The sequence below is a fragment of the Loxodonta africana genome, chromosome 22 (genome assembly GCF_030014295.1).
Source record: "Loxodonta africana isolate mLoxAfr1 chromosome 22, mLoxAfr1.hap2, whole genome shotgun sequence".
Lineage (NCBI taxonomy): Eukaryota > Metazoa > Chordata > Mammalia > Proboscidea > Elephantidae > Loxodonta > Loxodonta africana.
The window spans coordinates 63,205,313-63,222,636 of record NC_087363.1 but is presented as its reverse complement, the minus strand read 5'-3'; positions in this window follow the sequence as shown (position 1 = coordinate 63,222,636).

Genomic DNA, 17,324 nt, shown 5'->3' with positions numbered 1-17,324 from the left:
TTCCATTTTCTCTTCTATCTTAGCATATGACTTATACTTCTTTTTAAAATGTTTTAGTAATTGCCCTAGAGTTTGCAATATACATTTACAACTAATCTAAGTCCACTTTCAAATAACGCTATACCACTTCATGAGTAGTGCAGATACTTTAACACAGTATCTCCAATTCCTCCCTTATACATTGTTGTCATTCATTTCATTTAGTCAGAGTATATAATCACCCAATGCATTATTGCTGTTATTATTTTGAACAAACTGTTATCTATTAGATCAATTAAGAATAATAAAAGATTTTATTTTATCTTCCTTTATGCCTTCTCAAACACTCTTCCTTTCTTTATGTAGACTTGAGTTCCTGACCCATATCATTTTCTTTCTATCTGAAGAAATTCTTTTAACTTTTGTTGTGAGCCAATCGGTCATTTAGCTAAAAGATAACCTCAGGAGATAGTTTCTATTAAAGGTTTAAAGAGCATCTCAGGGCAACAATCTCGGGGAGTCTTCTAGTCTCTACCAGTCTGACGAGTCTGGGTATTTTAAAAAATTTAAAGTTCTGTTCCACATTTTTCTCCCATTCTATCAAGAACAGTCAGATCTGAACGGTCAGTAGTGGTAGATGGGCACCATCTAGTTCTTCTGGTCTCAGGGTACATGAGGCCATGGTTCACGTAGACCGTTAGTGCTGTAGACTAGTTTCTTCTTTGAGTCTTTGGTTTCCTTCTTTCTCTTTTGTTCCATACAAGTAGAGATGGATAGTTTTATCTTAGATGATCACTCATAGCTTTTAAGTCCCCAGACACTAATCACCAAACTACAATGAAGAACATAAACTTTATGGACTATGTCATGCCAATTGACCAAGTTGTACCACAAAACTATCATTCTAAGCCTTCAAACCCAGAAAAACAGTTCTGTGAAGTGTTTGGTTATGTCTAAGTAGTATCTGTAATCATGTCCCCTATGTGTTTTATTGGAAACCCTGGTAGTGTAATGGTTAAGTGCTACAGCAGCTAACCAAAAGGCCGGCAGTTTGAATCCACCAGGTGCTCCTTGGAAACTCTATGGGGCAGTTCTTCTCTGTCCCATAGGGTCACTATGAGTCAGAATCGACTTGACAGCAGTGGAACATATATACATACATAAAACAAAACAAAAACAAAAACCCAAACCCGTTGCTCTTGAGTCAATTCCAACTCATAGGAATCCCGTAGGACAGAGTACAACTGCCCCTTGGGTTCCCAAGGAGTGGCTGGTGGACTTGAACTGCTGACCTTTTGGCTAGCAGCCAAGCTCTTCACCACTGCACCACCAGGGACCCATATACATATATACCTGCACATATATATTTTTTGGTTGTTGTTGAAAACTTATAAACGCTACCACAATTACAAAAGTTTTTTTTTTTTACTTGTGTACACCTTAGTGATATAATTTCCTGTGTCAAGCTATGCACACTTCACCCACTTTCAGTGTTACATTTTCCATCACTAAAAATACCAAAAAAAACCCAAGTGTCTACTAACTAGAGAGTGCTTCCTCCTCTCCCGTCCTCTCCCATCCACCCACAGTGACCACCAATGAACATTGGTCTCTGTATATATATCTATTCTTGTCTTTTTATAAAAGTGAGAACATATAATATTTGTCCTTTTGTGACTGACTTATTTCACTTAGCATGATGGCCTCCAGATTCATTCATGTTATGTTTTGAGTACTCATCCATTCTTTATGGCTGCATAGTATTCCATTGTATGCATGTACAACATTTTGTTTATCCATTCATTCATTGATGGGAACTTAGGTTGTTTCCATCTTTTTGCTATTGTGAATAATGCTACAATGAACATAGATGTGCATAGGCCTGTTTGTGTCTCTTCTACGACTCTCTAGGGTATGTACCTAGAAGTCGGAGTGTTGGATCATAGTGCAGTTCAATTTCTAGTTTTTTTAGGAAACTCTGTACTATTTTCCATAATGATTGTACCATTTTACAGTCCCATCTGCAGTGGACAAGTGTTCCAATCTCCCCACACCTTCACCAGCATATATTGTTTTCTGTTGTTTTATTATTATTCTCAGTATCATTTCAACAAGAGTGAGATGACATCTAATTGTAATTTTGATTTGCATTTCTCTAATGGCTAATGATCATGAGCATTTCCTCATGTACCTGTTAGCTACCTGAATGTCTCCTTTAGTGAAGTGCCTGTTCATATCCTTTGCCCATTTTTAAATTGGGTTATTTACCTTTTTGTTGTTGAGTTTTTGCAGTAACATGTAGATTTTAGAGATCAGCTACTGATCGCAGATGTCATAGCTAAAAACTTTTTTCCCGATCTGTAGGTAATCTTTTTAGTGTTTTGGTGAAGTCTTTGGATAAGCATAATGTTTGTCTCCTGTTCCCAGTTATCTAATTTCTCTTTTGCTGTTCTTGCACTTCTAGTAATGTTTTGTATGCTGTTTGTGCTATGTAATAGAGCTCCTAGCATTGTTCCTATTTTTCTTCCATAAACTTATTATTTGAGAATTTATATTTAGGTCTTTGATCCATTTTGAGTTGGTTTTTGTGCATGGTATGAGGTATGGGTCTTGTTTCATTTTTTTGCAAATGGATATCCAGTTATGCTGGCACCATTTATTAAACAGACTGTCTTTTCCCCATTTAACAGACTTTGGGCCTTTGTCAAATATCAGTTGCTCATATGTGGATGAATTTATGTCTGGATTCTCAATTCTGTTCCATTGGACTGTGTTTCTGTTGTTGTACCAGTACCAGGCTGTTTTGACTACCATGACAGTATAATAGGTTTTAAAGTCAGGTAGTATGAGGCTTCCCACTTTGTTCTTCTTTTTCAGTAATGCTTTCTTTTTTTTTTTTTTAGTATGAGGCTTCCCACTTTGTTCTTCTTTTTCAGTAATGCTTTTTTTTTTTTTTTTTTACTTACCCAGAGCCTCTTTCCCTTCCATATGAAGTTGGTGATTTGTTTCTCCATCTCATTAAAAAATACCAATGACATTTGGATCGGGATTGCATTGTATCTATAGATCGCTTTGGGCAGAATAGACATTTTTACAATGTTGAGTCTTCCTATCCATGAGCAAGGTATGTTTTTCCACTTATGCAGGTCTCTTTTGGTTTCTTGCAGTAGTGTCTTGTAGTTTTCTTTGTATAGGACTTTTAAGTCTCCGGTTAGATTTATTCCTGAGCTCTTTATCTTTTTAGGGGCTATAGTAAATGGTATTCATTTGGTGACTTCCTCTTTATCACTCTCTTTGTTGATGTAGAGGAATCCAACTGATTTACATAAGTTTATCTTGTATCTTGAAACTCTGCTGATGTTTTCTATTAGTTTCAGCAGTTTTCTTAAGGATTCTTTAGATCTTTCTGTGTATAAGCTCATGCCATCTGCAAACAGAGATACTCTTAATTCTTCTTTGCCAATTTAGATGCCCTTTATTTCTTTATCTAGCCTTATATCTCTGGCTAGGACCTCCAGCACAATGTTGAATAAGAGTGGTGATAAATGGCATCCTTGTCTGATTCCTGTTCTCAATGGGAATAATTTCAATCTCCCTCCACTTAGGATGATGTTGGCTGTTGGCTCTGTATAAATGGCCTTTATAATGTTTAGGAATTTTCCTTCTATTCCTATTTTGCTGAGAGTTTTTATCATGAATGGGTGTTGGGCTTCGTCAAATGCTTTTTCTGCATCAGTTGATAAGATCATATGGTTCTTGTCTTTTATTTATGTGATGGATTACATTGTTTTTCTAATGTTGAACCATCCCTGCATATCTGGTATGAATCCCATTTGGTCATGGTGAATTATTTTTTTTTGATATGTTGTTGAATTCTATTGGCTAGAATTTTGTTGAGAATTTTTGCATCTAAGCTCATGAGGGATATTGGCCTGTAATTTCCTTTTTTTTTTTTTTGGTGAAGTCTTTACCTGGTTATGGTATCAGGGTTATGCTGGCTTCATAGAATGAGTTTGGGAGTATTCCTTCATTTTGTATGCTCTGAAATACCTTTAGTAGTAGTACTGTTAACTCTTCTCTGGAAGTTTGGTAGAATTCTCCAGTGAAGCCATCAGGGACAGGGCTTTTCTTCATTGGGAGGTTTTTTTTATTACTTTTTCAATCTCTTCTTTTGTTATAGGTTTATTTAGTTGTTCTGTCTCTGAGTTAGTTTAGGTAGGTAGTGTGTTTCTAGAAATTTGTCCATTTCCTCTAGGTTTCCAAATTTGTTAGAGTACAACTTTTCATAGTACTATTATGATTCTTTTAACTTCAGTTGGGTCTGTTGTAATATTGCTCATCTCATTTCTTATTCGGGTTATTTGCTTTGTCTCCTGTTTTTCTTTTGTCAGTCTGGCCAATGGTTTATTGGTTTTGTTAATCTTTTCAGAGAACCAGCTTTTGGTCTTGTTAACTCTTTTAATTGTTTTTCTGTTTTCTATTTCATTTAATTTTGCTCTAATTTTTATTACTTGCTTTCTTCTGGTGCCTGAATGTTTCTTTTGTTGTTCTCTTTCTATTTGTTCAAGTTGTGGGGATAATTCTTTGATTTTGGCCCTTTCTTCTTTTTGTATGTGTGCATTTACTGATATAAATTGACCTCATAGCACTGCTTTTGCTGTGTCCCCAAGGTTCTGATAGGAAGTGTTTTCATTCTCACTGGATTCTATGAATTTCTTTATTCCATCATTGATGTCTTCTATAACCCAGTCTTTTTTGAGCAGGGTATTGTTCAGTTTCCAAGTGTTTGATTTCTTTTCCCTGCTTTTTCTGTTATTGACTTCTACTTTTATGGCCTTATGGTCAGAGAAGATGCTTTGTAATATTTCGATGTTTTGGATTCTGCTAAGGCTTGCTTTAAGACCTAATATGTGGTCTATTCTAGAGAATGTTCCATGCGCATTGGAAAAGAAAGTATACTTGGATGCTGTGGGCTGGAGCCTTCTGTATATGTCTATGAGGTCAAGTTGGTTAATTGTGGCATTTAGTTCTTCTCTGTCTTTATTGAGCTTCTTTCTGGATGTTCTGTCCTTCACTGAAAGTGGCATGTTGAAGTCTCCGACTATTATTGTGGAACTGTGTGTCTCACTTTTCAACGCCGTTAGAGTTCGTTTTATGTATTTTGAAGCCCTGTCGTTGGGCGCATAACTATTTAATATGGTAATATCCTCCCGGTGTATTGTCCCTTTAATCATTATACAGTGTCCTTCCTTATCCTTTGTGGCAGATTTAAGATTGAAGTCTGTTTTGTCAGAAATTAATATAGCCACTCCTGCTCTTTTTTGATTGTTGTTTGCTCGATATATTTTTTCCATCCCTTGAATTTTAGCTTGTTTGTGTCTTTAAGTCTAAGGTACATGTCTTGTAGGCTGCATATAGCCGAATCATATTTTGTTTTTTTTATCCATTCTGCAACTCTCTGTCTCTTTATTGGTGCATTTAGTCCCTTTACATTCAGTATGATTATAGATAGGTATGAGTTTAGTGCTGTCATTTTGATGTCTTTTTTTGTGTGTGTGCTGTTGATAGATTCATTTTTCCACTTACTATTTTTGTGCTGAGAAGTTTTTCTTTGTAATTTGTGTGTTCTTCTTTTTCATTGTGGTTGAATTTGTTTTTGCTGAGTCTTTATGTTTACTTTTTTTAGTCCTTTATCGATTATTGTCATCTTTTACATAGTGACATCACTGATTCCCTGTTTTCAGTTTTTTTTTTTTATCTTAATTTATTTTTATGATTTCCCTATCAACTCAGAGTTGATATCTGGTTGCTCTGTTCTGTGTTCTAGTGTTGGGTTGATATCTGGTATTATTGATTTTCTGTCCAGAGAATTCCCTTTAGTATTTCTTGTAGTTTTGGTTTTTGCAATTTCCCTAAGCTTCTGTTTATCTGTAATTGTCTTAATTTTGCCTTCATATTTCAGAGACAGTTTTGCTGGATATATGATTCTTGGCTAGCAATTTTCTCCTTCAAACTTTATGTATGTCATCCATTGCCTTCTTGCCTGCATGGTTTCTGCCTAGTAGTCCAAACTTATTGATGACTTTTTGCTTATCCCTGGCTGCTCTTAAAATTTTCTCTTTATCTTCGATTTTGGCAAGTTTGATGATGATATGTCTTTGTGACTTTCTTTTGGGATCTACCTTGTATGAGGTTCGATGAACATCTTGGATAGATATGCTTTCACCTTTCACGATATCAGGGAAGATTTCTGCCAAGAAATCTTCAACAATTCTCTCTGTATTTTCTGTTATCTCTCTCCGTTCTGGTATTCCAATCACTTGCAAGTTATTCTTCTTGATGGCGTCCTACATGATTCTTAGGGTTTCTTCATTTTTTTTTAATTCTTTTATCTGATTTTTCTTCAAATATATTGGTGCCAAGTGATTTATCTTCAATCTTACAAATCCTGCGTTCCAGTTCCTCAATTCTGCTTTTTCTTGCGGCTTATTAAATTTTTCATTACATTCTTGAATAATCTTTTAATTTCTTCAACTGCTTTATCTGTGTGTTCCTTGGCTTTTTCTGTTTGTTGCCTGATCGTGTTCCTGATGTCTTGAAGAGTTCTGTATATTAAGCTTTTGTATTCTACATCTGGTAATTCTAGGAATATATCTTCTTCCAGGAGAGTCCTTGTTTCTCTGTTTTGGGAGTTTTTTGAACCAATCATTGTCTGTGGTTCACTCATGCTTGGACTGCAGCTGCTTCTGCTCTGAGCTTCAGATTAGGGGAGTCTGCAGAGTATTTTTCCCCTTTTTGTTAATTTGTTCCTTCTACCAGGCCAGGAGAATGACTCAGAGAGCTCAGCAGGTTCTATCTCATGGCCTCCGTGGTTTTTGATGAGAAACCTCCCATCGTATGAATTTCTTTTCTACAGTTAATTCATCAATTCTCTCTGCTTTGAAGATATTTTCTTTTTCTTTAGTTTCCAGAAGTTTAACTATGTTGTGTCTTGCCATGAATTTCTTTGGGTGTATCTTGTTTGGGGTTCACTCAGCTTCTTAAATTTTCAGGTGTATGTCTTTTGCCAAATTTGGGAAATGTTCAGCCATTATTTCTATGAATAGTTAACATCCTACCCTCTTTCACCTTTCCTTCTTGGACTCTAATGACTCACATGTTAGATCACTTTTTATAGTTCCAAAAGTCCCTGAGTCTCTGTTCATTTTTATGTCAGTCTATTCTCTCTGTTGTTCAGAATGGGTTATTTTTTCCCTCTGTTTTCAACTTCACTGATTCTTTCCTCCTCTCTATTCTCTTGTTAAGCCCATTCATTTTGTTTTTATTTTGATCGTTATATTTTTCAGCTCTGAAATTTCCGTTTGTTTCCTCATTATATCTTCCATCTCTTTGCTGAAATTTTCTATCTTTTCATTTCTTTCCAGTGTTTTTGTAGTTGTCCAATGAAGCATTTTTATAATAGTTTTGTTAAAGTCTTTGTCAGACAATTTTAACAAATATGTCATCTCAGCTTTGGTGTCTGTTAATTGTCTTTTCTCATTGGATTTGAGACCTTCTTGGTTCTACCCTTTGGCTTCTTCCTATCTCATATTCACCTAACTATGTAACAATGGCTGAAAATGTAAGCAGAGAAGCTGCCTTATGAATGTTTTTGTATTCCTACTTTCTCACAAACTTCTGCTGAGTAAACAGAGTGTATGCATTTTCCATGATTAATACCATAATATAACTTTAAACCCCCCTAATATAGGGCACAATTAGGAGATAATTTTTATTTTCAGCTTCCTTGAGCTCACAGAAGTATGGCATAAACTTCAAAAGCTTCATGGCTACATCTTTAACATTCAAATAGTATTGTATCTGCAAATACCAAGATACAGAAAGATTCTCAAAGCCAGTGACTCATGACTGATATTAATGCCAATACCTTCCCAAGGAATCCTATAAAGGAGGACACAGAACAAATAGGAAATGGGAAAAGAAGATGGATTGGTGATTACAAAGAAAGGCAATAGACTATAGAGCCTCCATCTTCTTAGAGGATGCACTGAAGCCAACATACTTCATGAGATAATGTGTTCCAAAGTGGAAACGGGACAGGGCAATGGGGAGAAAAAATAGCCCAGGGCACTGATGTTAAAGGAGATGAAACCTCCAGAAATAGAGAGTTGGGATATACCATTCAATCCCATATGTCGCCACTTTGACAATGGAGAGAGAATCAGAGAAAAGTAGCAACCTTTTGGAAGAAGTTTGAACAAACTTTTGAGAAAATGCACTTAACTACTCACAGGTACTGATTTTGAAACAATTTTGTATTTTCCTGAGAAGGACATAGAAACTATTAACATCTTTTAGCAGAAATGAGACACTACAGTGGCACACTAGATTAGTTGTGCCAGTAATTTATTCTAGTCAAATTATTCAATTACTAGTGCTAGATTTTCTCCTTAAAATAAATGTTTTAGGTCAAATATGAGAAGACAGATGGTACCTCACTCCTTTTTTCACTTGTTCTAGTTTTTAGTATTGTTTAATTTCCCTTTTTACTGGTGAATTAAGTATGCTACTGTATGTTTTCATATTGAATATATATATTTAATGAGACATGGCAATGGAAATTCCTGAATGTTTTATGGTTTCCCATGAGTTTGTGATTCTTCTAACAACTGGTGGCAGAAGATACAGGAAAGGGTGTCAAACAAACCAATCTCGGGCTTTGTACCAACACCTGAAACAAGAATAAGAGAGTGAATAAGAGTGTTGATGCTAGGGTTTTTTCTTTTTTTTTTCCTTTCACCTTTCTCATTTACATTGAGTATGGATTTTTAAATTAAAGTTCAAAAATACTGACTCACAAGCACCTTTTGTTTATCTTACCTAAAACTTCATAGAACTATTTCTGTGGGAAAATATATCCATTTACCAAATGAAAATGAATGTCATATGACAAACATTAAATGGTTTGGAATTACTTTTTCCATCTTGAAGGGGTCCCTGAGAACGCTACAAGCAACATAAAAAGTAAATATTTTCTTAAAAAGATTTCTGTTCATGTGGAAAATAGTCTCAAGGATGATGGTGAGAATAATCTTTTAAGATAGCAGTTGTCTTAGTTTGGGTTCTCCAGAGTAGCAAAACCAGTTATATGTATACATAAGCCCTGGTGGTGCAATGGTTAAGCATTTGGCTGTTAACCGAAAAGTTGGCTGTCTGAACTCACCCAGTGACTAGGTGGGAGAAAGACCTAGTAATCTGCCTCTGTAAAGATTACATCCAAGAAAACCCTATGGGAAGGTTCTGCTCTGTCACATGCGGTCTCTATGAGTCAAAAATTGACTCAATGGCACCTAACAACAACAGTAATACAGGTAGTCCCCAACTGATGACGTATTTGAGTTATGACAAATGACTCGATGATCTTTTTTTTGGTACATCTTATCGTCAGTAATACTACTAAGTACAATGTTGCAGTGCATAATTTGCTGATGTTCTTATTCTCAGATGTTCACTTATAGATGTTCAAAGATTGGATTTACAAAGATACTGATAATAAAAGGCAGTAATAATGAAAACTAAGAAAAAAAAGAGGTATTCAACTTATGTCAGAATCAACTTACAGCGGAATTATCAGAATAGACCCCCATCATAAGTCAGGGACTACCTGTATGTATATTGTTGCAAGTCCCCACAATTGTGTGAGGCATTTCTTTCCTCGCTCTCTTTATCTATATGTGTATAGAGATAGGGAGGGAGGAAATGGCTCATGCAATTGTGGAGGCTTCCAAGGCCCAAATCCACAGGTTAGGTACAGGATTGTGAGGGGCTAGCAAATCCAAAACCTACAGGTCGGGCAGCAGGCCAAAGATTTCTACAGGCTTATATTTCAAGATTCGGAGATTAGGTGACAAAAAGAGTGCAGGGTCAAGAGAGAATGCAAGAGCATCCATTTATATTCTGGATGTAGACCACACCCTCAAGGAAACTCCCCTTTCAACTGATTGGTTGATTAAATCAGATCATACCATGGAAAGTAATTACATTAAAAAAAAATCACATTAAATTACATTACACTGTATTACATTACAGCAACCAGTCCAGTGTCTGCAAAACCACTGAGAATCACAGCCTAGTCAAATTGACACATAAAATTAACCATCACAGCAGGTTATGCCTGGCAAGCTAATGGAAAGATGCTTACCGGAAATAATCAAAATATAAAATATTCTCATCATTGCTTTTTGCTATGTGAAATTGATCTACAAATACAATGTTAATAGATAGGCAGCCCAAGTCAAAGCTTCCCAATTAGTGAGCCCTTAATGGTTTAAAAATATGCAAGAATATTAATCTCTACAAACCTCAGGGCTGCTAGTTGAGAGTTCCCAGACCATACGCAGCCTCTCGTAGCCCGAGCACAGGCAATTCCCAGACTACAAACAAGTTCTGTTCCTAAATCTGTCTTTAAGTTTGCATGTAAGTCAGAACAGATAGGTACAGTTCATATTTAACGTCAGTTAGTCAAACGTATATCTTAGTATATAGTGTACTTTTCTATCCATAAAAACATTAAAGAAACACTTCCAGATATATTAAGCTTCTTTAATATAATAATACACTAATAATAATAATAATAATGTTTTGATGCACATTGCAAAGTAGCACCCATTTGTTATTACGAACCATTGTATGTACCTCGAATTTTTAGTATAATAGGCTTTACAGGGGTTGGTTTGTAACTACGGGTTGCACATAAGTTAGCTGTTCATAATCTGGGGACTGTCTGTATATATTCTGTGTATGTTTTGACATGGAAACATCTAGAAAGTACTGGCTTTAGTTATAGATTATTATATTGAAAAACACACATGAGCTGTTATGTATGTGAAGCTTGATCAGGACACGGTAAAATCCAATCTGTCCTCTTTGTAATGACATCTTCCATTTGAAGACAAAAATATATTTTCCCCTCAATATTTGCTCCCAAATTTTGAAAGACAGAGTCCTACTTCAGCTTAAAGTTGAAAGTTCCTATTTGGGAGAATGGAATGAGGGCTCATAAAGAATTCATTAATGTAGCACAGCATAAAGGCTTGTTTAAATTCATGAGGGATAAGAATTGGGATCAGCACAAAGCTGGTTCCTATGAGGTAGAGGTCAGACATGCCTTTGCTCTCCAATTTCTTCACCATTTCTGATGCCAGCTTCTCCCCTCCCCTCCCCACCACAGCACTCTCTGCTTCTCTGCTGGGCTCAGTAATTCATTGTATTGACCACACAGAACTCACAGACCATACTCACAGTTATGTGGTTTATTAGGAAAGTAATAGGCTACAACTTGGAATCAGGATCAACTAGAAGTAACAACTTGAGATAAGGACCAGGAAGTACATAGCCAAGATCTGAAGGCTTCCCAGAATGGAGAGCACATCTATCTCTTCTTCAGTGCAAGACAGCTTATGATTGGGACAGCTTTCTTAGCTGCTCTCTGCCATCAGGACTCTCAAGCTTCAGGCTTCTCCAGTGCTGGCAGGCCCAGCTCATGACCAGTGTAGCAACTTGCTCAGCTACCTTAGCTGCTCTCTGCTGTCAGGCCTCCCCACCACTGATCTCTCTGCTGCTAACTGGCCCAGTTCATAGCCAGTGCAGTGGTTTGTGCAGCTCTCTCAGCTGTTCTCTGCCATCAGGCTTCTCTGCCTTCGGGCCTCTCTGCTGTTGGCCTCTCTGCCACTGACTGGCCCAGCTCAAAGCCAAGTTGAGCTTCAGGACTGCTCAACTCTCACGTGGCTCTGCTTCTCTCCCAGCCTGGTTCTCAGCCAGCATCCCTCTCAGCTGCAGCTTTTCAGCTTACCAGCCTGGCAGCTTTTTCTGCTGCAGGCTTTTTCTTACCAGGCCTGGAAGGGGCCTCTGTGTCTCAAAAGACGTGCTCCCCTCCTGGCTCCTGTCAACCAGGAGGCCTGAAAAACCTCTGCATTTCAGCTGTTTATATATCCTAGTCCTTATCAGTTATAAGCTGGGTCTCCCTCACCAGACCAGAGATCAACCAATCCTCAATGTCAATCAACTCAAGTCTTGTACAAAAGTAACATTCTCTGCCACAGAAAAGAGACTGGCTCCATATCTGGGTAAAAATAATAGCCCTCTGGGGTAGAAAGCAACCTGGGAAGTCCCCCAGATTGGTTCTCCAAAGAACTAGGGCAAACATAACTCCTCAGGGCTTAGGAGAAAAATCTCTCAAGCTATTTTTTCCAGAGAACCAAGGTAAAAAGTCTCATGAAGGAACTCATTGCACCACAATTAATGTGACCAGTACGGACAGTATGCTTTCAACTCAGGGATGACCAAATTACACTGTAGCTTCAAGTTTAGAGCCTGGACAATAGAAAAACAAGCTGGAAATAGATCCTTGTGTTACATTGTCTGATTATACCACATACTTGGAAAATATCATCTGTGACAAGCTACTTTCCAAGGTGAGGAGCTCAAAAGATGCCATGAAACCAAGCCCTGGATGAAAGACATTTGATATTGATAGCTTTTGGCATCAGAAGTTTTGATATGTTTTCTCCTTCTGAGCGATGGCTGAATGGGTGGAAATAAAATACAGCTTTTGAGAGCACAAAACTAAGAGGACTGAGAGCTAAACTTCTCTTTAGAAAACTGTGTTTCGGGTGGCAAGGAGGTCCTCCTTCCCAAGCAAAATGCTCACTGGATAGAGCAAAGAGCGAATCAGCCCTTTCTTATGAGGATGTTCAAATCAAATTCTATGCTGTATTTCTGAAAGAAAGCAAGCATACTCCCTTTCCTGTATACTGTTCAGATAGTCTCCATGGCAGCCTTGTTTGTTCCTCAGTGTTCTTATCCCCCAGATCCCTTTCTACTTATTTTATTCAGCACATGTTCTATGTAGTTTTTTAGCAACTTGCATACTGAGAAGCCATAATAGGAATGAGGGCTAAAATGACTGGTAAATTCCACAGAAACACAAACATGTTTTCTCTTGGTGCACTTGTCTTTGAGCAAAGTTTTATGACAGCAAAAGAATAATTGCCATTAAGAAAACAACACTATTCATTTTAATTAATGCATTTTTTGTAAGTAATCATTAAAAAGGCCAGATGATCTAGTGTTTACAAATTCATATGTTAGTAGGAGTATTTGACTACTTCATAGATCTTATCCTCTACCTAATTATTTCTTCAAAATATTTTGATTTATTATGATTAAGTAAAAGCTAGGATGGATCATCAATTGATTATAAATAAAACTGAGTTAAACCCAAACATTAATAGAAGTGTTTGAAAAAGTTTCTCGGGTCTAAATGCAAAACAGATTTGCCTCTGCTATGAAATTTTACCCTCTTTGAAGCTGACTGACACCACAATTTAAAATAGGCAGCCCCTGGGTTGAATTTGGTCCCCTTAGTGTTTTGTTCAGACTGCAAGGTATTTTTGAAAAAATGGAATTATTGACTGTTATGGATTTAATTGTGTCCCCTTAAAATGTGTGTCAACTTGGCCAGGCCATGCATGATTCTTGGTATTGTGTGGTTGTCTACCATTTTGTCACCTGATGTGATTTTCCTATGTGTTGTAAATCCTACCTCTATGATATTAATGAGGCAGGATTAGAGGCAGTTATGTTAATGGGGCAGGACTCAATCTACAAGATTAGGCTGTGTCTTAAATCAATCTCTTTTGAGATATAAAAGAGAAAAGCAGAGAGACATGGGGACCTCCTACCACCAAGAATACAGAACCAGGAAGGGAGCACTTCCTTTGGACCAGAGGTCCCTGCGCTGAAAAGCTCCTAGGATAGGGGGAGATTGATGACAAGGATCTTCCCCTAGAGCTGACACAGAGAGAAAGCCTTCACCAGGGCTGGCATCGTAAATTTGGACTTTTAGCCTAGTAAACTGGGAGAGAACAAACTTCTGTTTATTAAAGCCATCCACTTGTGGTATTTCTGTTATAGTAGCACTAGATGACTAAGACAGTGACCAAAATTTGAAATCAGGTTTCACATTAGATCAAAAAAAAAAAAAAAAACCAAACCAAACCCAGTGCCGTCGAGTCGATTCCGACTCATAGCGACCCTATAGGACAGAGTAGAACTGCCCCATAGGGCTTCTGAGGAGTGCCTGGCGGATTTGAACTGCCAACCTCTTGGTTAGCAGCTGTAGCACTTAACTACTAAGCCACCAGGGTTTCCACATTAGATCAAGGATGTCCTTATTTCAGTTAGAATATAGAGAGCTCTGCTGCTAACATGGGCTGACATTGCCTCTTGGTAATACTGAGCAGGGACTTGAGTACAGCTGCCCCTTTAACCAGGATGTGAGCAATCTAGATGTCAGGTTTCTCACTCAGCCCAATTCATTGATTCATTCAGACATTTGCTCAATAACTATTTCCTGAGTACCTACTATGTACCAGAAGACATTGTGCTAGACCCTACCTTCCTAAAACTTAGAGTCTAATGGGAAATGGTGAGTAAACAATTCTATAAAATTGGAAAGTTAGAAAACTGCTCTGGAGAAAAAACTAGGGGGTGCCATGAGAGCCTTTGATATGTAGATCTAAACTATTCTGGGAGTGGAAAAGGAAGGGACAGAGAATCCTTCCCCAAGTATTACAGATTGAATTATGTCCCCCCAAAATATGTGTTGTAAACCCTAACCTCTATGCCTGTGGTTACAATTCCATTTGGGAATATATTTTCTTTGCTATGGCAGGATTAGTGTAGAGTGTATCTTGAATCAATCTCTTTTGAGATATGAAAGATTAAACAAGCAAGCAGAGGAGAGTTGGGGTAAGATAGATGCCAAGACACATGGAGAGCTCCAAGGAGCAGGAAGCAGAAGCTGAGAAGACAAAGACCTTCCTCCAGAGATGACAGAAAGAAAAAGACTTCCCTTAGAGTTGGCACACATAATTCAGACTTCTAGCCTCCTAAACTGTAAGAAAATAAATTTCTGTATATAAAAACCACCCACTTGTGGTATTTGTGTTATAGCAGCACTGGATCACTAAGACAACCAAGGAAACAGATCTCTGAGGTGAGATGTTAACCATGCACAGTGTGTTCTAAGGAGAAGAGGCAGGGAGGGGAGGGGTGTATAGGTTGTTCAAGGAAGGCAGCGCACTGTGTCAAGGCAAAGAGCAGGGGTAAGCCTGGCGCAGAATGAGTCTGAGGGCATTGGTATACACAGAATCAGACCAGAAAGAATCTCATAGGTAGTGTTTAAAATGGTTGGCTTTTGTCTTAAGAGCAGTGGGTAGATACTGAAGTATTTTTAAGCACGGGAGTAACATGAGATTTGTGTTTTAAAATAACATTCAAATTACTGGGTATAATGGATTGAATCGTGTCCCCCAAAATATGTGTCAGCTTGGTTAGGCCATGATTCCCAGTATTGTGTGGTTGTCCTCCATTTTGTGATTGTAATTTTAAGTTAAAGAAGATTAGGGTGGGAAGGTAACACCCTTACTAAAGTCACATCCCTGATCCAATGTAAAGGGACTTTCTCTGGAGTGTGGCCTACACCACATTTTATCTCACAAGAGATAAAAGGAAAGGGAAGCAAGCAGAGAGTGGGGACCTCACACCACCAAGAAAGCAGTGCCAGGAGCAGAGTGCCTCCTTTGGACCCAGGATTCCTGCACAGAAAAGCTCCAAGTCCACAGGAAGATTGATGAGAAGGACCTTTCTCCAGAGCCAGCAGAGAAAGTCTTCCCTGACGCTGATGTCCTGAATTTGGACTTCTAGCCTACCAGACTGTGAAAATATAAATTTCTCTTTGTTAAAGCCACCCACTTGTGGTATTTCTGTTACAGCAGCATTAGATGACTAAGTCACTGGTTAAAAAAGGGATTGTGCTGGAGGCAAGAATGGAAGCAGCGAGGATGGTATAAACTAGAGTTGACCCTATACAGAAAGGCTCAAAAATGGAAATGAATGTTAAAATCTTTAGTGACACTAGAAATTGCACAAGGCCATAAAGGGAGACCTTCCATTTGCCACTCCAGGTCTACTCTTCCCTGCTCTGTGCCCAGGAGGGTGGACCCTGTGGACTGTATCCACAGACTTCCTCCCCCGATGCCTTCTGGTTGTATCCAGCTGGTGATCAGAGGGTGCCGTCAGAAGATGATGGTGGCAGAAGAGTGGGTGCTTATTTACCAGCTCCCTTCTTGCTGGAATGTTAGCGGCTGAACTCCTGTTCCAAAGGCATGGCTCTTGTCAGGCTAGAGTTTTCTCCAGTTTCAGTAATGTCTCCCTCTCTGTTTCTTCAAGTTTAAGAGCAGTAGTGATTTTCCACTGTTGCCCACACAAGTGTCTCATCATTCATTGTTAGTTTCCCTTAACTTTGCCCATTCATTTCTAAAAAGTCTCATCATTTAACTGTCCTTGATTACCCCATTTAAGTATGCCATTTTTTTCCTCCAGGATTCTGACTGATATGACCCTTAACCCAAATTGTGACCACTAATTGGAAACAAGTCCAGCTTGTTGTTTTAAAACTCCCAATCCTGGTATCTTTAAAGGTAAAAAAGAAATAATAGCATCACGCTGCAAAGTCCAAAAGAAACACGTTCAGGAGGTCTCATTCTGCCTGCCTTCTCTTTTATAATGAGGACAAAAAGGCATCAAGAACGAATGAGCACAAGCGAAAGATGCAGAAAGAGATGTTGTAATGGATTCTGTTTGCGGTGGATGCTGTGGTGTGTTGCACAGGTACCCCCTTCAGGCCTCACCCTCATTTCTTTTGTTGTTGAGAGTGTTGGTGGCTGATGGCTTTTGGCTGAGTGGCACTCCAGGGCATCCCTTTAGTCAGAGACTGCATCCAATGACTAGTTCATGACAGTGAATAAAGGCCCACATAGGTCAACACCGAATGGCCATTCCAGCTCCAGGCTGACGTTCTGCTGTAGCTGCAACACCATCTCTCTGCCCAATCCTGCTTCTCTTACCTCTCACAGGTGTGGGTCCCAAGGCCACTCCCCAGTAAACTTCCTACATGCTAATGTGTATTTCAGAGGCTATTTCCTGAGAAGCCCTACTTAAGACAGTTGTTATGATATAGTCTCTCACTAAAATGTTAAAGTCTCATGTCAGATTTTCAAACTCAGGTATGATAATCAAAAAAAATATTGAGTTTTATAAAAGTCCAGGCAGTGTTGATTCTCTTAATATGGACTTCTCCACCAGGAACTAGAGGCAGCCAAAGTGTCTTTTTATGGAGCTTATTGACAAACAAAGCCCTGTGTTAAAAGTACAGCATGCATGTGGTTTTGGAAAGCAGCATTATTTCAGGGCTGGTTAATATGAATGACCTTTTGGGAACT